This window comes from Stylophora pistillata, chromosome 2 (genome assembly GCF_964205215.1).
Source record: "Stylophora pistillata chromosome 2, jaStyPist1.2, whole genome shotgun sequence".
In the NCBI taxonomy this organism is placed as follows: Eukaryota; Metazoa; Cnidaria; class Anthozoa; order Scleractinia; family Pocilloporidae; genus Stylophora; species Stylophora pistillata.
Window position 1 is genome coordinate 17,821,082 of NC_142520.1, and position 24,760 is coordinate 17,845,841.

The 24,760-nt window shown below is 37.8% G+C and overlaps 1 pseudogene; it reads left to right on the forward strand.

Annotated features, from left to right (window-relative positions):
- The first annotated feature begins 11,767 nt into the window (after nucleotides 1-11,767).
- Nucleotides 11,768-24,760, forward strand: part of LOC148737496 (uncharacterized) — a 221,608-nt pseudogene continuing 208,615 nt past the window's right edge.

A 24,760-nucleotide genomic window follows, 5' to 3' on the forward strand; every position in this document is an offset into this window, starting at 1 on the left:
TCCATCGTGAACAGTAAACTGGGATGTAAGCCATTCAGGGTAGTAAGAAACAGTGGTAGCATCAGTATTTGATATTCTTACAAGAGTATCATCAACGTTCTTCTGTACAAATGAGGCCATCATTGTCATGCATTGTAGTTCTCATAATAATCCAAGCAACACTGAGTAGGGGATAAGGGGTGGGTAAATTAACAGCAATGGTTTGGAGCGGGAAATATTGGAATAGTCATATGAAACGTATACTGAAAATAGTTTGTTGAAGATTAAATAAAACCTGTTTTATTGTGCATGCGCACGCACAGATTCATATGATACGATCAGGCTTATTTCGCTAGACAGAGGGAGGGAATGAAATTTGTATCTCTGCTAACTTAGCTGAAGCTTTTAAAATAAAAAAACCTGACATAGTAGTCTTACATTCAAGCTGTATTAGACAAACTTTGCATATTTTATGATCAGTGATGTCCGCTCCTAAGGGTGGATAAGAAGATTATTCGAACACAGATTTGTCTAAATCAGAACAAGCAGAAAGTTTAAATGTTTTAAATATGGCTGCTATCATATTTTATTCTATCCTGGGTTTTTTTTTTTCCGCTATTGCTTTTGAACAATTTTCTTTAAATTTACACCTGAATCTAAACAAAATATTTCTGGTTCACTATTGAATGCCTTTTTAATACGCTGAATGTTTCTACCGCCCCGCGCAAAATTAAAACTTAAAAGTAAAAGGCTTGGAAAACAACAAAATAACTTATAATAAAAGGAAACAAAGTAACCAAGTTCTTCTTACACTGTAACTTAGGAGTCTGAAAAAAGTGTAATCAAGAAGCTTTCCTTTTGCCTACTATCGTTTCTTTTGCCCAAGCATTATCGGGGCCACTATGTTGCATTCTTTTTTGAAAACAAGTCACCTCTCTCTGCTCTGCCAACCTCAAAACTCCCCTCTTCCACCCCTTACGAGTTTCTCGAGCCCAAATGATTGGTGATCTTTTTTTCCGTGTCTTCTGAAAACTCCGATACCAAACACAACCAGTCTTCTCACGCTGTATTTTTTTCGGTCATCACTTTAAATATTTTTTTTAGCAAGTAAGGAAATATTATTCGAAAAGTTGTTCGCACTGTAACCAAAACAAAATATCCCACGCGGTATCACGGCTCTAATATAATATGAAAGATGTAACATTTGATGACATTCTACTAGATATATACACTGTAAGTGTCATTGTCCCTGATTATATGTCCTTGGGCTGACTTTAAGTTGAGAAATGAAAATGTTATTAAACAATATCTCTTATATTACTAATTATATTCTTCTAATGAGAGTCTCAGATAGGTTTATTCAATTTAAATTGATTCTCTTTTTACCATAGTCACCTTATTTCTTGTAAAATTGAAAGACTCAAGTACCTCTTACGTATATATTTGGTTACAATATATCTAAAGCGTTATAGATTAGCGTAATTCATTTTCTATTGGTAGAGATATTGGGCTACAGCCTCTTTTCCTTTGAACCTTCCGCCCATGCCCCCTACAAAATACTTTGAATCCACAGCAGAAAGAAGATTATCATTCATTTCATGTCTTGTCCTGGTAACCCGTAAAGCCTTTTACCGCGAAAAGGACGCTAGAGAGTTCACGCAAGCAGAATTAAGCGGAAGTGGACAAGTTTCCTCCCCCCTAGGATGGAAGAAATAAGCCTCCAGTGGCTACGCAACTTTTCATCTCGCCTCCTTCCTCTCACCCTAAAACTCGAAGCTTATAACTAGGCTGAGAACCTGTGGACTGGGTTGATATACATATATCATAACGATTGTCTGATTGACGACTACAAAGTGTGGCCTTATCTATCAATAAGCTATTTTGAACAATAGTACATTTTTTTTAACTTTGGTGAATATGTCTGATCATTTCAGTGTAGTAACTGTTACAACTATCTCTTCAACACTTTCGTTTTCCCTGTGCATTGTCCTTTTACATTGCCTGCAGGATTAAAATTAGGAGGAATAGTCTTCACTTTTGACTTACAGATTTGTTAGGTTGGTATTCTTCATGAATATCTCTTTTGGTAAGTCTTCCAACTGGTTGTTGTTCAAGAACCTTTCAACAAATGATGGCAGTTAGTTTGTGTAACGGGCGTTCAGCTGCATTGCTGATATAAATACATTATCGTTATCACCAATACCTTCAAGTGGTAAGAAATGTTTTGGGTAAGAAGCAAAGCTACTAATACTGCTAGAGATTCCTATTTTGAGCCAAACGTGTCATCTGCATTATTACATTTCGTTGATCACGCGGAGCCGATATATCAGACATCCATCCATGTAACATGTATTAGCCATTGGCCAATCCTATTTTTGAGAATCCACAGGGGGTTCGTGCTTTCTTTGGTGGCATTTCCTTTATCATTAAGAAATGAACTGAGGACACAGTCATTTTGTCAAGGAGCATTTGAAATAGCGTATCAATTTTTCGTAAAAAGGTGCAGCGCAGTAATGCAAAATTAAATCCTAACCCTGTGGAAAGGAGGCAATTAATTTACAAATTTCTTTCACACGATTTCTATGATGATATTTTGGCCAATTTACGGTTAACGGATACATAATATTTTCATTGTCGGCAGTGGAACCAACTGATTCGCATAATTGAGTTGGAAAGCACGAAATAAGGACTCTAAGCCTTCGATCTTTCTTTTGGAAATACGGAATGTTTAACTATTTTCTTCCTTTATTCCGCTGGCTTTGAAAATTGTGATGAGTCTATTACAGCCAATTTCAACTCTCTACATCTACGAAGATTTCCTTGCTCTATTCTGCTACGTTTATGGTATTTTCGAGAATTTGAATATTTTACTAAATATCATCTCTCGAACCTTACTAAGGCGTAAATCTTCAGAAATGATGATTACTGCCTGAACACACCGCACCAAAAGATTATAAACTTAGAAAACTTATCCCCGTGACCCATGATGTATTTGAAATGTCGCGCCATGCTGGAAGTTATTCTTATTTATACCTTCCGTGGATCACCATATTTCAAAATGGAATTTGTCCGTGAGTGAAGAGATCTCAAGTTAGATAGAAACTGTCAATAGGAAGTAAGACTAAAATGGCCAAGAAATCTTTCGGGACGACAGAGTTATTCAAAACAGTTTTTGATTTGCTGTTAGAAGTGAAAAACGTACGAATTTCTCACGTGTACAAAGCCCACGCGGTAAAATTCATCATGCTTAGATAGTTGTTTACTTGCCTTCAAGGCCAGAGTTTGCGCAGCGTTATGTTGAAAATTCTGAAAAAACTTCGATTTGACGCAAAATCTTCTATTAAACAATACTTTTTGAACACATTGTTACTCGAACATAATATTTACCGGGCCATCGAATCGTCAAATCGTCGCTATGCCCTGCTTGAAGTCCAAAAGTTCGGTTTTAACTTTACGTTTGTCTTGGTCAAAGCACATTTGCCATATAAAGAAACACTTGTCACAAAAATTTGGTACCTTCAAACGTATGCGGAAATAGATTACCCCCTAAAGTATTAGATGAAATTTATTTCAAATTCATTATACCAGCAGTGACATATGCTATAGTTGTGTGGGGAAATTGTAGTACTGCTATACTCAACTCCTTGAATCCTATACATGAAAGAGCAGCTGGGCTAATTCATGAACAAGATAATCTTCAAAGTCTTAATTGGCTTCCCATGTCATACTTCTACAATAGGCGTTTACTGCTGTTCATGTTCGATGTCATCAAAGATAATGTTCCTGACAACCTTGCATCTTTATTTACTCTAAAGTCCGGCAGTAGATCTTCTCGAAGGGGCAGCCAATTTGTTATTCCACGCGTAAAATATGAAATTGGCAAACAATCTATTCAATACAGAGGACCAACAATTTGAACATTTCTTAATAGATTAATCAATATAAATGAGACAATAAGTAAAGACAATTTCAAGCAAATTTTACGTAGATTTTCTAAGGATATCAATAATTTCTCATTCAGAGCTCCATTTCTAGTTAACAAACATAAGGACTATGTATATTTGTAACTTAATTTTATCCTCTACATTTTATATAATCTTAACTTATTTTTCTAAATACTTGACTATCTTTTATCACCAATATTGTTATAATATATGCGCATATGGACTTTTTATAAATTTTGGATGCAGGTCCACATCAGCCCTTGGCTGCTTTATCAAATAAATGTATGTATGTATGTATGTATGTATGTACGTCCATAATTCGCATCGCCTTAGAGAATCGTAGTGTCGTTGACTCGAGAGCTTATTCTGTCACCTTTAAGACCTTGATATCCATTCTTTTCCAAGCAGAATAACGGTCTAACTCGATCGAAAATTCTATAGCATTGTAATAAATGTATGTATGTATGCATGTATGTATGTATGTATGTATGTAGGTATGTATGTATGTACGTCCATAATTCGCATCGCCTTAGAGAATCGTAGTGTCGTTGACTCGAGAGCTTATTCTGTCACCTTTAAAACCTTGATATCCATTCTTTTCCAAGCAGAATATTCTATAGCATTGTTACTTTACATTGTGAGTTCCACAAGGTCTAACTCGATCGAAAATGAACGAAAAATCCGACCAGAAAATTTTGAGGGTAAGCCGCTCGGATGTCATTTTCAAATTTGATCATATTGAATTTTCGTGATAGCATACATGACAGAGGGCAAGTGTGTACGTACGAACGTACGCTCGGTCAGTCACCTGACAACCAAACAAAAAGAGGTTGACCATATTCCATGGGTATGGGGCTCTGCCCCACGCGTGCTTCGCCCGCGTAGGAGTCCCGCTATCATTCTCAAGATATCAGGTGGCTCCACAGGTCTTGTAATGCTCTTATCCCTTTGGCCACTTGAACACCCAAGGGTGATGTGGTTTCCTCTTTAAAATAAAGTTTCAGTTCAGTTGAACAGAAATATGAACAGAAATAGAGAGCCAAATTCAAATACGGTTATTAGGAACCGGATGTCTCTATGGGGGCTTTAAGGATTCCATTAGAGTTCGTGAGCTATCTAACACTGTCCTGTATTTTGCGATAATGTGCAGAGAAAAGAGCTGAGCTGTTTTTTCCTTTTTTTTTTTTTCATTCCATCGGTCGCGCAAAGAAGAATAAACAGAGCTGAGGAAGACTGAAACACAGACATAGAACACTGAACTACATAGAATATTCTTGACTTGATAAACCTTCGGGTTAGGGATAAGGTTAGGGTTAGGGTTCTAGGGTTAAGGTTTAGGGTTTTAGGGTCAGGGTTTTAGGGTTAGAGTTAGGGTTAGGGTTCAGGGTTTAAAGTTAAGGTCGAGTTAGCGTTAGGGCTGGGTTTAGGTTTAGGCCGTTAGTCTTATGGTTAGGGTTGGGAATAGGGTTACATGAAACAAACGAGTGAGTAGGGGGTATAAATCTGCCAAAGGGAGGGGGTCCATATTCGCTAGTGAATATGGACTGGGGGTCCAAATTTAACCTCAAAATTATGAAATATGGTTAAACATTAATAGTCATTGTTTTTTCAAAGAGCGTTTGAAGTAGCTTTGCAAATATTCGTAATTTTCTCAATCTATTTAATTCCATTTTTTAATGACCTTCACAAGTTTTCTAGGAGAACGTTAAGTTTGTAGGGATGAAGTTTTCCCTGAACCAATACATATCCTAGTTTAAGTGTCGATACAGCTTTTTTGTGATGTATAACCTAAGCTGATTGTCTTTTACTTGAGAAAAACGGGTAATCAGTAATGAGTAATCACAAAGGAAAGTTAAAATGTGAGAGAGAAATTGAAGATATGTACACAATGAATAGCACGGGGTGTGAAACCAGATGAAGGAGAGAGATATATACATAAGGGCTAGGGGGAGGAGAGAGAGGTCAAAAAGTTGCATTTTACTTACACCTCACCTCCCTCCACCCCTCCCCCTCAATTTTCCAACCTAAATTCTTCTGTTTGTAGCTGATAGATTGTTGCCCTGATCTTCTGGTATTCTCACAAATGCGATATTCATTACACGCTTTCCTTGAACAAATATAAAAGTCAGCGACAAAGTCCAGAAAATAAAGTACACTTGAAAAAGTTGTATTATTTTCTCAGGTACTGATATGAGATGCTAAAATATGCAAGTTATCAAACTCGGCTACCCAGTCTAAGAACTCATATTTTCTTTTTGGTTTGACATCTAAAGGACCTGGATAGGATAGAAAGCTGTAGTCTGGGACAAAACTAATTGAGGCACATTCGGTTTTTTTCTTTTGCTTTCTTTTTCTTTTTCGTCTAGTTCTGAAAAATCTGGATTCTTTACAAATTTTTTTCTCCCACTCTCATTACCCGTTGTGGTAATATTAATAATAATAATTTCTATTTATATAGCGCTCATATCCTGAGCTCATGGGGCTTTACAACACTGTGAGGGGGACTTTACCAGACTGCTAAGCAGTTTACAATCCATTAAAGGCGAATCTAACAGATGCCCCCTCCCCCCAATTCCCTGTAAACAGGCCAGACCACATCACAGTAATCTCGTGAGTGGGTTTTTTAACGTCCCCTGCCTAACCAAATTAACTAATTAATAGATGCAGAAGACGGGACCTACGGTTTATTCGTCCTTATCCGAGAAGACTAGAATGTCTATCCTTTTCTTGATGTTATAGAAAGGTAGCACATTCTCCTCAGTTATTTTAAGACCTTGAGTGTTGGTCCGGCCGGGGCTTGAACCCTCGACCTTCCGCACAACAGTCCGGCGCTCAACCAATTGAGCTAACCGGGAGGCGGTTTCATTATCTCTTGGTAATATAAAGAGGCCTTACATTACACACTATCGCGTACTGCAATCCTCGTATTGAGCCAGGAAGCGCTGACTAGAGGATAAGGGGTGGGTAAATTAACAAGGAATGTCTGGAGTTGGGAAATGTCGGAATAATCGCAGCAAATGTATAAATAGATTGTTGAAGATTACAGAAATCCTGTTCATTTCTTCAGGCACATATTCACCTGCTACGTTCAGCCCTATATTGCAAGGTATAAACAAGAAATACGACCTGTAAATTGTGCTTGAGATTAAAGAATTGTTCGAAGGTTGTATAAAGCAAACTTTGCATATTGTGGTAAAGTATAGTCTTTGTGGTTTTGATCTCTCAAGGGTGGATGAGTTTAATTATTCGTACGCAGAGCTGTCTACAACGGAATAAAGCGTTACTAATAGCATAAATAATTACTAATAGCATGAAAAAATGATCTTCGTCGCTTTTTTTCCTGCTTCATGGAAACGCTAGTGTATAGCTACTTCAACCGAAAGTGTTTCTCTAATTTTCCCGAGCACGCGAACGATGCTGTACTCACAGAATTACTAATGACCGTAATTAAGCAATGAAGCCGTGTTTTTCGTCTCAGCTTTTGTTTTCCTGCTCTATGGAAAAAACTTCTGACGAGCTTGCATTCTTTTCCTATAGCTTTTTTTTCCTCAGCAAAGGAGCGCTTCATTTTCCAAGCGTTTTACTGCAGAAGTACTAATAGCTAACCTCAAGAAAACACGATGTTTTTCGATTGTTTTCTTGCTCAAGGGAAACCCTAGCGAATTGTACGTTTTTCGATGTCAGAGTAGATTTGAACTCTCCACGCATTTAAACCCTCGGTCCAAATTCGCCAAGTGTCGTTTGTATCATATAGCCCTAACCCCAAAATAACCCTAACCCCTAAACCCCAAACCCTAAACCCTAAAACCCTAATCCTAAACCCTAGACCCTAATCCTAACCCTAAACCCTAGACCTTAATCCTCAGCGCTTTCGCTCAGGTATGTAAGAGATGATGTTCTCACTCAGTCTTGTTGGGGATCCAAATCCGCTTAGAGGGCGGATTTGGACCGGGGGTCTACAGAATATTGACCATGATTGGGTCATTTCCGCCAGTCAGTTAAGTCACTTGCACTGATTGGGTCATCTTCGCTAATGGCCACATGTCAGGTTCTGCTGTTTCAGAAAGGAAATGTCATTTGAAATGACTGGGTCATCTGGAACAGTTAGGTCACTGGTACCAATTTGGTCCTTTGAGGTAATTCAGTCATTTGAGGCAGTTGGATCATTCGAGGCAGTTGGCTTTAAATGACTGACTGGGTCATTAGAGGCAGTTGGGTCACTAAAAAAAAGAAAGAAAGAGCCATTTACTATAGTAAATGGCTTTTTCTTTACTATCTTATTGAATATTAATGATTTTTTTATTTGACAGAAAATGAAATTATTTCCTAAAGACATAGTTCCCAATCGTATGTACATCAGGAGTCAAAATAGCATCTAGTGCAAGTGGAGCGTTCATGGAGATCACCGATGTACTCAGTGTATTTTGTTTTAAAGCCTGCCTTTGTTCAACTTCCTTCTAAAAATGGCTGCTTCAAGACACAACTCCTACTTTTTAGAGCAAACAGCATCTCAGTGAGCTATACTACTAGTACCCGAAGTTACTATTTGCATCACATTCAAGACAGCTTTATTGAGAGCTTTTATTGAGGTTTATTCGAACTAAGGCTTCTTGTCCCTCTTCGCTTCATAGAATATTCAGGAAGTGATTATTTTATTGAAAATATTCTCTTTCTATGATCTTTTCGGATGCTTATTACCATACAGAACAACGAGTAAAATAACGACGTTAGCTCTGTTCGTTTCACCCGACCCTGTTTTGAACTGTTGCAAGATGTCCATACAATGTCGCTTGAACGTCTAAGTTTAAGCGAAGAAGCTTTCTTTTAATGAAGCATTATGCGGTATTTCTCTGGCTTATTGGAAGGTTATCGCAGAAAAACTTGTTAAGGGCGAAATTTACCAGTGCAGTTGACTTGGTAAAGAGACTAATCAGGAAAGAGGGGAGTGGTCTAAAGGAAATGCTTTCCCAGCACTCTTCTCTTTACAACTGTTTTCTTTGATAATGTGTGTAACGAACAAAAAATTTTCCTGGTCAAATGCATTTTTTAAAGAGAATGTCCTAATTCAAGGGTTAATCAAGCTTTATTGGGATGTAGAAACCACACACTGAAACGCCTTTTTTTTTTCTGGCAAAGAGGGTCAGTTTGGCAAGAATTGTTTTTAATGTAGGAAAGAAATGAAAGTTACATAGATGAGGACTAACACCCGATGTTGAACCGAAGTAGCTAGAGGTGGGGACAAAGGAAAGGCAACATTTGTACCTTGCAACTGTTTTCATTTGGAGCTAATGTATCGCTGCTGTGATCTGCTGCTATTCTTAACAATACGAGTTGGATTCGAAGCATTCATTACACTTGTATTTTAGAATACTCCAAAATATTCCAGAATGTTCCGTTCTTTGCATGGGTAGAGAGTCATAATGGTGCATTTCAGGCACCCCTTCCCCTTCTTCAATTTTTAAGAAATCATAACAATAGTAGCTGATAAATTGTTGCCCTGATCTCCTGGTATTCTCACAAATGCGATATGCATTAGACGCGTTCCTTGCACAAATATAAAAGACTCCAAACTTACAGCCACTGCAGCTGGGTATTGTTACTGAAAATGTCTGATGGTAATTTCTTCAACTTGTTGTTACTCAAGTCCCTACCGAAAATAAATAAAATGTAGGATCAATTGCATGGTATTCGACAACAAAGTTCAGAAATAAAGTATGCTTGAAAAAGTTGTATTTTTTTTAACCTACTGTCATAAGGGACTAAAGTATGCACGTTATCAAACTAATGTTGTCCAAGAAGTCTTGTTTTCTTTTTGGTTTCACACTAAAGTCCCCGGAGAAGATAAAAAACTATAATCTGGGAATAAACTAAATGAGGCACACTGGGTATGAGGCGCCAAGGTGGACAAAAATATGGGGCGCCAAAATGGACAAAAATGCCGTTTAGCAATTTTTCTTTCCAATTACATAAATATGTTCTAAACTCAAGATTTTTGTCCTCAGTTTACATATTAGATGCTAACTTAGTGAAATATTATTTATACTCTTTTTCGCATTTATTTTCTAAACTCTTCAGGACAGGTTAGGTTAAGTTTCAACCAAGTTTTCACAAGCGAAGGGAGTTGGTCGTGATCAGTCAAGTGTGACGAGGCAGTGTTTGTTGAATTTGGCGGAGGCCGTGAGTATTTACAAGTTTATTGAAGTTAGCGGAGGCCGTGAGTATTGTCAAGTTTATCGAAGTTGGTGGAGGCAGTGAGTATTTCTCAATGGTAGTCTGGAAAATCTGGAATCCTGAATCCCACTGGAATTCCGCCGGAATCCTGCCGGAATTTTTCAACGCCTGTTTTCCTATTTAAAACGACTCCGATGGTTTTCCGAAGAGTGTACGAACTTCAAAAATACTCAGATGACTAACCCGAAGATTATTCCATGGTTTCCGAAGTTACCCGGAGAGCTCTGATATTTTGAAGGATCGTTTTTTCAATTCTTCTTTCTTCTTTTTTCAAGATTTTTCGGAAGAGTGTACGAGCTCCGAATGTGTACTCCGAGGATTAACCGATAAATATCTGAGGGTCTCCGGAGTTACACGGAAATCCTCGAAGAACAATCGAACCCCCAGCTTAATCTTTTTTTATCTATTTTTTAATTTTATCTTTTGTTTATCTTTAATTATTAACTTATCTATTTTTAACTGCCGTGAAACTAAGTAATAATCAGCAGATCATTCGTCAAATTATAGGTTAACATGGTCAGCGACCCTATAATCGAGATCTCGATCATTCATTACAAGGGTACAAAGAAAATTTAACAATGCCTAAGTCAGTCTGCCATTTATTTAATTTCAATTCCGGGAAAGCACTGCTTAACGAAAGTGATAAGCTCTTCCGTTAGAGACAGGCCTTTCTCAGTCCTCCTCAAAAAAATCTTGCAGGTTTTCTGTCGGACTATCGAGCGACTATCGACCAACTGTCAACCGACTATCGACCGACTGTCGACCGACTGTCGACCGACGTGTCGCTCGCCATGTCGCTCGCCATGTCGGTCGCCATGTCGGCCGACACTACCTATAGTAACATTTATCCTTCCAGCTTACCTTTTCGAAGAGCGTACAAGCTCTGAACATAGAAAAAGAATACAGAATATAGACATAGATATAAGAATATGGACATAGAAAAAGGAACTTGCACAGAATCCCTACAATATTGGGCGAGGGCCAAAATAAGAGCGACCGAGGATTTCAAAAAGAGATAAAACAAATTTGTAACAACGCGGAGCAAGAAACAGTATAGGCGATCATGTGCTTCCATGAACGTGAAATCGGTCGTTTTAAGACCGAAATAACGAAAAGAAAACGAGCCAAAACGGCCGGAACACTGAACACTAAGAACCGTAGTACAATCAGCGCGCGTGGCGCAAGCTGAAAGCAATCAAGACAATGGAACGATCGAGAGAGTCAAAAATATAGCTGTTAATCTCCAGGAAGAAATCGCTCAGCTGGGCAGTATGATGAAAAGATTAGGAACAATGGAGAATGAAGAGTTTGAAAAGTTTACACGTTTATTCTCTGACTCCCAATACAGACATGGGGCCAAAAAACGAATTTCAAAAGCCACGCGGCTAACAACTAACAAGCGCAGGGAGCGCAGAAAAGTCAGACGCCAAACACGTTCAATTATCAAAATAGAAGCGAACAAAACGCACATAAAAAGCCTCTCAAATAAAGAACTTACAAACGACCAGATTAATTTACTGGCAAAAGGGCTTAAATTCATTCCAACACCCGTTACAAAACAAAAACAGAACAGACAACAACTATTGCGTGACTTTGATCAGTTCGCAAGGAAAATGCGTCAGATTTACATATTCCGAGGGGAGGACAAAAAAACACGTCCATGCCACGTCAAATCTGCATGGATACCACCAATAAAAAAATCAGTCGCCCTTGAAAGCTATTTAGAAGAGGTTAAAAGTGACCTTTCAGAAATAGAAATAACAAAGCCAAAAGATAATTTGCTTCCGGTCGAACGCAAGGCGCTCAGGGCCTTGAAACGCGACTCTGAGATAAACCTCAAAAAGGCCGACAAAGGAACAACAACCGTAGTCATAAACAAACGCGACAAAGTTTTAGAAGGCCAAACTCTACTAGATAACAAAGATAACTACAGGCCTCTTGCATCACCCATGGTTAAAGAGATGGACCATAAGGTTAGACAGCTTATTGCAGACCTCTACAACGGTAATCATATAGACGACATGACTGTAAAATGGCTCTGTCAAACCCCAAATCCGCCTCGAATTCCAGAATTCTACACCTTATCAAAAGTACACAAACCTTCCCCGGTCGACAGAACGATAGTGTCAGGGTGAGATGGCCCTACAGAAAAACTGTCATCATTTGTCGACAAACTCCTTCAGCCGATAGCACAAATACAAAAGTCGTATCTCAAGGATACTGCAGACTTCGTCAATTTCATAGAAAATACGAAAGTCCCGGAGAAAGTAATGCTTGTTTCAATGGACGTTACGAGCTTATATACAAATATACCACAAGACGAGGGAATAGACACTGTATGCAGAGCATACGAAGTATTCTACAGAAACGGAACTCCTATCCCTACTTCCCCCTTCAGCAAAAGAAAGTTAACCGAGGATGAACTTTCTTGGAGTAATCCTACAATACATCCTATGCCCTAAAACCGTGATTACACTATCACTTCTCCTTACATGACTCGTGATCACAAAAGATCACAAAAATACTCGCATTCACGCAAACAATGGTAATATCATCCCAACACATTGATCAGTGCTCTCTCTCTCTCTCTAGAGCACTATTAGAAACTCACAATACTTCATCTTGAACTACCTCAATGACTTAACTCATCACTCCAATATCTTCGCAAACAGCTTCTGACTTTGACCACCTAGGTCCTCAATACAACCTTTGAATCGCTTCAACTGTAAATTGTTTAACTCTGGGCATACAAGCAATAATAACTGTCAATAACACTGGATGGTTCAAACTACAGGGTGAAATAGTTCTTGACTACATTCTTACGAGGATCACCAATTACTGTAAGTAACTGCTCATGTCACTACAACAACAAAAATACGAAGCGAACAGAAAAGAAACAACTAGTAGGTAATAAAAGATTTTCCCAGACAAGGAAATGACTGCGAAGCAGCGAAATGACTCGCGGACAGGGAAATGTCCCCTGACAGCGGAAATTTCTCCCGGACAGGGAAATGACTCCCGGACAGGAAGTGTCTCCCGGACAGGAATTTCTCCCGGACAGGAATTTCTCCCGGACAGGCCCCAATTTTGTTACGTGCGCGAATGACCAACAAATGTCCGCTAACAAAGCATATATGAAAATAGACTCCCGAGTACGATATATGGCACGCAACAAAAATGTAACAACAAGCAGTTACCCATTTTAACTATTATTTAATTAGTTTTACATTGTCTAATTTACTTAGGTTAAAGATTAAGTTAAGCAGTTCATAAAGCAGGCTTACAATCCTTCATGCCATGTAAGTGTTCGTCGTCTTGATCAACTTCCAATTCCAACATCCGCCGACTGAAGACCACAGCGCTTGTTCCGGTAGATGACTTCTCAGAAAAGGGCAAGGTTTCCGCCAATAGCAGAGACTGAGAAGCTCCAGTATCTCGTGGAATTTTAACTGAGACTGCATCAGACAAATCACTGGAGAGCGCCACTGAACCTTCCTGAATAAAGGGCTCAAACATCTCCATAACAGGTCTTGGAGTGGAACTGACTTCTTGGCAAGAGGGTTCTTCTTCAGGAATTCCGATTTTGAAATCTCCTCTTGTCACAGGTGTCAGACGTGATGCAGCAATAAAACCAGTAGGCTTGGAATCTGAATGACCTTGTTGTCTTCTCGTTTGCAGTTTTTCAGGACATTCGGACATCAAATGTCCCTCTCTCCTGCAGTAATAACACGTTATCCACTTAAAAGGTTTTCTTGCCACCGCCGGTTTGTTCTGGATAAATGACGTGGAACTGGGGCGCGAACTGCTACGATACGTCTGCCTTTGGTTTGGGTTCTCCTTCTGAGGGTTTCTTAACGCGGTTGGCATCTGGCCGAGAAGACGTGAACCCGCTGGGTTTTTCCTCGAAGACAACCTTGTGGGTTAAGGAGTAATCATCTGCCAATCGTGCGGCTTCCTCCAACGTTTCGGCTTTTTGTTCATTAATAAAAGTGCGGACATCACTGAGAATGCACCTCTTAAACTCCTCAATTAAAACTACTTGCCTTAATCTATCATGATCTTTATTTACTTTCTGTGAAGAACACCAACGATCAAATAACTGTTCCTTAGTTCTAGCAAATTCTACATAAGTTTGATTACTCATTCTTATACAGTTTCTGAACTTTTGACGGTAAGCCTCAGGAACTAATTCGTACCCCTTAAGAATAAGCTCCTTAACAGTATCATAATTCGAAGCTTGCTCTACAGTTAACTTCGTGTAAATTTCTCGAGTCTTACCTAGTAACACACTGTGCAATAACATTGCCCAATACTCCTTAGACCACTTAAGACTCTCCGCTACCTTTTCAAAATGTAGAAAGTATTTATGTACATCTGTTTCTTGAAAAGGAGGAACTAGCCTAATATGTTTTGTAACATCAAAATTTTCTCTATGCTTTTCACTACCCGAGACTAATCCTAGTTGGATTTGTACCTCTAACTTTTTCATTTCCATTTCATGCTGAAATGCCAATTTCTCTTTCTCTAGCCTCTCTTGTCTTTCCTCTCTCTCCAGTCTTTCCTTTCTCTCCATTTCTTCTCGTCTTTCTTGTCTTTCCATTTCGACTATCTTCAGTCGCATTTCTCTTTCCTCTTGCATTTCTAATTTCTTAAACTCCCACTGAAGCTGTAGTTTCTTTAACTCCGAATCAGACGTTTCAAATGCTTCTAAAACTGTCTCTTCGAAAACTTGTAAACTGACTAAATGTTTAACAATGATATCCTGAGTCTGGTGTTTTCGCATTGCTTTCTTAACCTCTAACTCTAAATGTTTCCCTAACGAAATCAGCTCGTCCTTCTTTAAGTCGTAAAACGTGTCCTCACAAGGTTCCGACATAAACTTCTCTGGATCAAAATCCGTCATCTTTAAGCTTATCTAATAAGTATACTGAATACTACAATACTCTCAAGATAAACTCTTAAATTCGGCTCCACTTATATTCGCCTCACGAACAATAACTTCTACTCCTGATATTCCTGTAAAATTCGCTCCCGGACAGTAACTTCTACTCTAAATACTCCTCTGTAAAATTCGCTACCGGACAGGCCCCCAATTTTGTTACGTGTACGAATGACCAACAAATGTCCGCTAACAAAGCATATATGAAAATAGACTCCCGAGTACGATATATGGCACGCAACAAAAATGTAACAACAAGCAGTTACCCATTTTAACCATTATTTAATTAGTTTTACACTGTTTAATCTACTTAGGTTAAAGATTAAGTCAAGCAGTTCATAAAGCAGGCTTACAATCCTTCATGCCGTGTAAGTGTTCGTCGTCTTGATCAACCTCCAATTGCAACTTCCGCCGACTGAAGAACACAGCGCTTGGCTTTCTTGATTTATCGCATTCTTTCCTTGTACACAAATTCTTCCGGAGGACTCCACAGTAAACTCTGTACTCTCTATCTTCTTCCTGTCTCGAATATCGTCTTCTTCATCTCTTTCTTCTCTCCGGATATCGCAAGGTCAAAAGGTCATAGCCTTGTCATATCATCGCTTCCAAAAGTTCAGTCAGCAAGCCACAAGGGTAAGCCCTTGGGCAAATCTCTTTTGTACTTCTCACAAGCCAGCTTTTATACATTTACTTTAGTTATCTAGAATGTTCTATTACTATTTATGGCGTATTACAAGTTGTACTACTTTTGGAAACTGCTGAGTCACCTGAAAGAAGTTTCTGGAATATTACAGATTATAGATAATTCTAGAAAAGTCTGGGATTGCGTGACAGATTCAGTAAAAATAATTCGATCCTCGTATTAAAAGTAACTGTCGGGAAAGACTGAATCTCTCTCTGAACCCATCAGTTTGAACAAAAAGAAAGAGAGGATAAAAAGATGGCCTTAAAAAAATGACTACAAATAAAGCGCGTGAATAATTAACATTTGGTAGAAGTGAGCAAGAATTATAAGGAAAGAATGCCAGTGCATTGGATGCAATCCGAGAACAGCAGGGGGCAGTTCACCGTAGTAACTTGTGAAGCGAATGCACAATCCATGTTTGGCGCTAATGCATGGTATGTACAAATTCATACCATGCATACTCAAATTCAAGTTTAAATATGGCAAACATATTGATTTTATGGTTCATTATCAGTTTCAAATTTTATCCGTACCGTACAGGACGATTTTGCATTTGGCTTGTTTTCTTTGGAAAATATCCGCTAACGTTTTAAATATCAGGTAACCTGGGCAACAGAAACAACGAAAGTTGAACTAAATTAGCTTTCTATCCAGAGTGTAGAAACGATTTCTCGCCCCAAAACTGCCGGACGTCTTTTGAACGTGCGCACTGTTGATTTTTCACCTCGGATTGCGTGACAAGGAATGGCGTGTTTTGACCTCTGTGTTAATTTTCTTTGGGGTCTTTAAATTTAGTAGTCTTGAGTAGCCCAAAAATTGTATTGGATTTTTGTGAATAAGAAGCCTTGTTCTTCGCTGGATTAACTTGGTATAACCCCATGCCATGTACCAAGGTACGATTTTACCCTCTCAATTTTGCCATTCCTTTGTCCGCCTAAATGAGTGGAACAATGAAAAAACCCAAAATTGCCCAAAAACTTACTTCGCGACGGAATTGGACAAATAACATTTTAGACTGTTCGTAAAGACGTGTTCTTTCCATTGAAAAAATTGTTGGTCACATTTACCTTCTTTTTTTTTTTAATCTCCAGCGAAGTTCACATAATGGGTTGTCTGGACGTAGTAAAGCTGAGATGAGAGCCACCAAACAGATTTTACCGCCGTTTGCGTAAAATAAAAATGCAATGGAACTTGAAGGATCTTGTTTAAAAATATTTCATCTAGTCCTATATTCTGGCAAAGCTTGGGGATTGTCGATTTTTATATATTGCACACCTAGCACCTTCAAGTGATATTTAGGGATGGCCGCTGTTAAGTGATTACCTTTAACTTGATCCACGAAAAAATTCGGCCAAAGTCGCTTACCATCTAAAAGTTGGTTTTGAAAGATGCTATTTTATTACTTTCTTTGTATTTATATCCGAGGTCATAACCTCAAATTTCTAAAAAAAAAACACAGCTCCTTCCTGTTCAATGTTATACACTTTTCTCACCCACTGAATATTTCTATCAGATTTAAAAAAACATTTTTAACTAAAAGACTTGGAAAAAGGACAAAATGGAACAACACACCAGACTTCTAATGCACCCCAATTCTAGCGCATCCTTTAATCCAGTTTAACAGAAATATAAACAGCAAATAGTCAAATTCAAGTACGGTTATAAGGAACCGGATGTCTCTATAAAGGCCTTAAAGAATCCGTGGGGCTCGTGAGTTATCTCACACCGTCCTGTATTTTGTGGTAATGTGCAGAGAAAAGAGCTGAGGTGTTCACCACTGGTATTTTGTTACTTCATTGAGCTGAAGAAACGGTGGTTCGGAGACACAAGGAAGTGGGGTCTGGACTTAGGAAGCAATAGTACACGGGATTCCTACTCCCTCCAAAGTCTAGAACATTTTTATCAGATCAACAAAGTTTCTAAATTTTGCGTACACCGTGATAATGTTTGGTAGACGCTTGCAGAGAAATTTAGGAAAATGACACATTTTCAAGTAGTCGTTCACAGTTATTGCATTGTAAGTTTAAATGACTGGCATCATTTAAACTGGGTTGTCATTATAGATGTCGCTAAACTGTTTTTTTGTTTTTGGTTCTCTTTTTATTTTGTTTTGTTTTGTTTTGTTTTGATATTCATTCGTTCGCGCAAAGAAGAATGGACAAAACACTGAAACACAGCCTTGAACACTGAAGTTACATAGAAAATTCTTGACTTGATAACGAGACTATTTAAAGAAGAGGGGAAGGGTCTAACGGTACATTTGACCCTAGAATGATCCCTCAACAAATTCCATTACAAATTTTTCTTTGATAATCCATTTTTGCGAACGAATACAATGCATGTTTCAGAGGAAATCTCTTAGTCTGTGTTTTAGTGCGGCTTTATTGGGACATGACCAATGATACACATGAAATATGCAATATAACCCACGCATTGAAATGTCTGTTTTGAAGGTGGGATTTGACTTGTTCCTCTTACACCAATATTGGGAAAGACTCCAAACTTACAGCCATTCCAGCAGAATATTGTTACTGAAAATGCCTGACGGCAATTTCTTCAACTGGTTGTTGTTCAGATGCTTGTCAAAGTGTAGTAAAATTACTGTCAATTACATAGTATTTGACAAAAAAGTTCAGAGAATAAATATGCTTGAATCTATTCCTCCTGTGCTGATACGAGGGCCAAAAACTATACACTTTATTAAACCAATATTCTCGTTGATTTGATATTTACATTTTACTCTGACTTCTCAAGGCTCCAGAGAGAATAAGAAGCTATAATCTGTGACAATATGAATTGAGATAGATTCGATTTTTTTAGCTCTGAAAGCAAATTGATTACCTATCGTTGTACTACACAAGGCTTGACATTACACACTGTCATGTATTGTAGTTGTCATAATAATCCAAGCAACACTGAGTAGGGGATAAGGGGTGGGTAAATTAACAGCAATGGTTTGGAGCGGGAAATATTGGAATTGTGTGATTATCGGAGGCGAAATGAAGAGTGGAGGCCAAGTATATATTTAAAGCTATACATTTAATGGGAAGAAGAGCTTACAAGAGCAAGGCCTGAGGTCAGCTGAACTGTTGCATAATCACATCAGGATATTTATAAGTCGAGCGCGGTTGGTAGGTAAGAGGATTAAGGGCTAATCCCACAGTAATAGTCATATAAAACGTATCCTGAAAATAGTTTGCTGAAGATTAGATAAAACCTGTTTTATGTTGCACACACAGATTCATATGATACGATCAGGCTTATTTCGCAAGACAGAGGGAGGGAATAAAATTTGTATCTCTGCTAAAAAATCAGCTGAAGCTTTTAAAATCAAAAGAAACCTGACATAGTAGTCTTGCATTCAAGCTGTATTAGACAAACTTTGCATATTTTATGATTAGTGAAGTTCATTCTTAAAGGTGTATAAGTAGCTTAATAATCCATTTTTGCGAACGAATGCAATGCATGTTTCAGAGGAAATCTCTTAGTCTATGTTTTAGTGCGGCTTTACAGGGACATGACCAATGATATAGATGAAATATGCCATATAACCCACGCATTTAGATTTCTGTTTTGAAGGTGGGATTTGACTTGTTCCTCTTACACGAATAGTAAAAAAGACTCCAAACTAACAGCCAATACAGCCGAGTATTGTTACTAAAAATGCCTGAACGGCAATTTCTTCCACTGGCTGTTGTTCAGCTGCCTGTCAAAGTTTAGTACATTTAGTGTCAATTACATAGTATTTGACAACAAAGTTCAGAGAATAAATATGCTTGAATCTATTCCTCCTGTGCTGAGACGAGGGCAAAAATATATATACTTTGTTAAACCAATATTCTTGTTGATTTGGTTTTTACATTTTACTCTGACATCTCAAGGCACCAGAGAGGATAAGAAGCTATAATCTGTGACAATGTAAATTGATATAGATTCGATTTTTTTTAGCTCTGAAAGCAAATTGATTACCTATTGTTGTACTACACAAGGCTTGACATTACACACTGTCATGTTTTGTAGTTCTCATGATAATCCAAGCAACAATGAGTAGGGGATAAGGGGTGAGTAAATTAACAGCCATGGTTAGGAGCGGGAAATATTGGAATAGTCATATAAAATGTTGAAGATTAATTAAAACCTGTTTTATTGTGCACGCACAGATTTATATGATATGATCAGGCTTATTTCGAAAGACAGAGGGAGGGAATAACATTTGTATCTGCTTAGGAATAAGCTGAATCTTTAAAATCAAAAGAAACCTGACATAGTAGTCTTGCATTCAAGCTGTATTACACAAACTTTGCATATTTTATGTTTAGTTATGTTCGCTCCTAAGGGTGGATAAGAAGGATTATTCGCATACAGATTTGTATAAATCAGAATAATCAGAAAGTTTGAATGTTTTAGATAAGGCTGCTATCATATTCGGTTCTGTCCTGCTTTTTTTTTCTGCTATTGGTTTTGAACAATTTTCTTAAAATTACACTTGAATCTTCACAAAATATTTCTGGTTCAATATTAAACACCTTTTTAATACGTTGAATTTATCCACCGCCCCGCGCAAAGTTAAAACTTAAAATTAAATGGCTTGGAAAACAACAAAATAACTTATAATAAAAGGAAACAAGGTAGCCAAGTTCTCTTACACTGTAAGTGAAGAGTCTGAAAAAAATGTAATCAAGAAGCTTTCCTTTTGCCTACTATCGTTTCTTCTGGCCAAGCATTAAGGGGGCGACTATATTGGATTCTTTACTTAAAACAAGTCACGTTTTTCTGCCCTGCCAACCACAAAACTCCCCTCCTCCACCCCTTACGAGTTTTTCGAGCCCAAATGATTGATGATGTTTTTTTCCGTGTCTTCTCCGACACCAAAAACAAATAATCTTCTCACACTGCATTTCTTTTGTCATCACTTTAAATATTATTTTTAGCAAGTAAGAAAATATATTCCAAAAAGTGTTCGCATTGTAACCAAAACAGAATATCTCACGCGGTATCATGGCTCTAATATAATATGAAAGTTGTAACATTTGATAATATTCTACTAGATATATACACTGTATGTGTCATTGTCCCTGATTATATGTCCTTGGGCTTACTTTAGATTGAGAAGTGATTTTTAATGTTATTAAACAAAATCTGTTATATTACTAATTATATTCTTCTCATGCGAGTCTCAGATAGGTTTATTTAATTTAAATTGATTCTCTTCTTACCATAGTCACCTTATTTCTTGTAGAATTGAAAGACTCAAGTACTTCTTACGTATTTATTTCGTCACAATATATCTGAAGCGTTATTCATTAGCGTAATTATTTTTTATTGGTAGAGACATTGGGCAACAGCCTCTTTTCCTTTCAACCTTCCACCCATGCCCCCTACAGAATACTTTGAATCCACAGCAGAAAGATTATCATTCATTTCATGTCTTTTCCTGGTAACCCGAAAAACTTTTTACCGCGAAAAGGACGCAAGGGAGTTCACGCCGACAGAATCAAGCGGAAGTGGACGAGTTTCCTCCGCCCTAGGATGGAAGAAATAAGCCTCCAGTGGCTATGCAACTTTCCATATCCGGCCTCCTTCCTCCCACCCTAAAACTCGAAGGGTAACTAGGCTAAGAACCTGTGGACTGGGTTGATATACATATATCATAACGATTGTCTGATTGACGACTACTAAGTGTGGCCTTATCTATCAATATTCTATTATAAACAATAGTACATTTTTTTTTTAACTTTGGTGAATACGTCTGATCATTTCAGTGTAGTAACTGTTACAACTATCTCTTCAACACTTTCGTTTTCCCTGTGCATTGTCCTTTTACATTGCCTGCAGGATTAAAATTAGGAGGAATAGTCTTCACTTTTGACTTACAGGACCAGTAGGTTCGTATTGTTCATGAATATCTCTTTTGGCAAGTCCTCCAACTGGTTGTTGTCCAAGTACCTGTCAACAAAGGATGGCAGTTAGTTTGTGTAACGAGCGTTCAGCTGCATTGCTCATATAAATGCATTATCGTTATCAGCAATACCTTCAAGTGGTGAGAAATGTTTTGGGTAAGAAGCAAAGCTACTGATACTGCAAGAGATTTATATTTTGAGCCAAACGTGTCTACTGCATTATTACATTTCGTTGATCGCGCGTAGCCGATATATCAGACATCTATCCACGTAACATGTATTAGCCATTGGCCAATACTATTTCTGAGAATCCAGAGGGCGTTCGTGCTTTCTTTGGTGGCATTTCCTTTACCATTAAGAAATAAACTGAGAACACAGTCGTTTTGTCAAGGAGCATTTTAAACAATGTAACAATTTTTCGTGATAAGGTGCTGTGCAGTAACGCAAAATTAAAAGCCTAACCTTGTAGAAAGGAAGCTTTTTCTTTGTCATTATGAAATGTAAGGAGATATAAAATTTTCGTAATTTTTGAAATGTTTGCAATTAATTCACAAATTTCATTACGGGCCAGCCAAAGACCAGCGCGTGGTAACGAGGACTGAAACCAGATCAGGTAGAACCTGTCAATACATCACAATGTCGGTGTGTTGATAATATATTTTTGTTTTGACATTTCGTTTACGCCAATTTGTTATCCCTTGATTTAGAACTTTAAGAAGTTTCCGGGGTTTTCATTTAAGCCGAATGATCTGGTTACTTTACTAATTGTTTTTTGTTCTCTTGATAGTTTGGTTAGATTGACGTCTCCGTGTTTAGTTAGTGCTTTTTAGATAGAAAATTGTAGTTAGAGTTCTAGTCCAGGATAAGACACCGTGTAATCATGATCCTTTTTGGAATAAAAGACAAGTCTAGATCGTAATTCCCGATAAAGTAATCACGATCCGCGAGCAACAGTAAGCAACAACTTGTAATACACTCAGGACCTACGGATTTGCATGCATATATATCGCATGTATTTGAACTATTCTAGGATATGCAGTTCTTTTTTTGGTTAAGAGTAAGTGTGTAACGGACGTGAGTAAACGCTTTTCAATTCAACCGCGGTGTACTACACTATATTCGCACAATACATTGGTAATTTCTTCAAGTATAGATTCCAGTTCTCCGCTTTGAAAAAGAACGCTCCAAAGAATAGGATAAAAAAGAAAAAGAGAAAGATTCTTTGTTTGACGGTCTATCGCATATGCGTGTATCAACCCAGGAATCGAGATTCAATTCTAGCTTGAAAAGAAACATTTGTAGCAAGAATGATTTTTATTTTAACTTTTGTATGATATTTCCTTGATCTATCAATCCGGAAAGTACTCAAACTACAGTGAATTTTATTTCAGGACTACATGTATCTAGCATATAATTTTCCCTTTGATTCTTATATTTCCTGACGAGAATTTATTACACATTCTAATAATGAGCAATTATTTGTAACTTGACCAAGTAGATAAAGAGGTCATGTGCAAGAGTGTTCCCCCCAAGTTTGCAGATTTAAGATAGCGCATATACAGTTACGATAATTTCTATCCTTGTAATATGAACCCAGCTGCTGGCCATACATCTGGAGGTGAGCACATCCAAATAATCCCGCGGAGAAGCTCTTACGGTTCAGAACTTATCGCCGATCTTGTAGATCGAATCTTTGACAAGTTAAAAATCAATATTGATACTAAACTTGGTGCCTTTAAGAGCAGTATTCATTTCCAAAGTATCATTTCTGGATAAGGATATCGTATCCTTTTCGGATACCTGTGGACATCGCCTTATTTTTTCCTAAGGATTTATGATAGCTTGACCCGTAATTGGTTTAGGTAAACTTTATTACTTTGCGTCATGATAGACAACCAAACTCTGTGGAATCCTATCGTCATTTGTAGTACAAATGGAAACATTTCACCGAGCTTTTCTTTGGGTGACAAATTGTCTCAAAGTGTTGTACTTAAGGGAGGGAGTGAGGTGACGATGTTAACTTTGACAATTTACGATGAATCGTTCTCGATTTTGATGGTTGATTGTTTAATTCTAGGTCCTTGACAGTTGACATTTAGTAAGAAGATATCAAAAGTTTCTGTTTTTTAACATAAATAATTTCTCCAGTGATTTTCAGATCAAGCATTTCTCTGGACAAATGCATTGAAGCCTAAGTCGAAGACCTTTGACAGTTGTGAGATCCAATATCTTAATTCCCGAAAGCATAGTCACAGAATCAGATGACGAAAGAGATTAAAAGGCTGCGGAGGATTACCGTACGTGAACACAGGCTCGCGCCTGCACTCTCCTGCTCAAAAATTAATAGAAAATTAATGGAACAGTTGAAAAATAAATAAACCCCGTTCTGGCTTGCTGGTATGTCGGATGATAATTTCCTTGGCTGAGAGATTATCCTCAAAATTTGATATTTTCCCTCGAAGCTTCGCTTCTCGGCTAAATATTCATTTTTTGGACAATCTCTCAGCCGCGGACATTATCAGCCGACATACCAGCCGCCGGCCCGAAGAGGTTTATTTACCAAATAGCACAGGGATTTTTAAAATGAAGAATTGAATGAGGGAGGTGAACGGTGTACAATTATGATAAATTCTGGAAAGAAAATGCATAAATGTTTCATATTTCGTGCACCAAGCACTCTCGTGCTATCCCGGTATCCATTTTATTTGTGAGCTTTTGTAGTTAAAATATGTTGGTGTGAAAAAAAAAAAAAAAAAAAAAAAAAAAAAAAAAAAAAAAAAGATTGGAATAGTTTTTAGAATCTGCACCCGGGAATATTACAATCGCTGCTGATATAAAGTAGTAAAAATAATTTTTGTGCAATGAGTTAATTAATTAATTAATTAATTAAGCACGATGGCCGGTTCCCATGTAAATTCCTTCCGTTACTATCTTAGAGGTCACGTGACGACGCGTTTAGGGCTTGAGCAGGTTTAAACACGAAGGCGCGCTATAAATATGTTGGCTTCGCCCCTTGATTTTAGCTCAAATGAAAGAATCATCCAATATTGCGACCAACGGTCTGACCATAAGTGAATCGGTG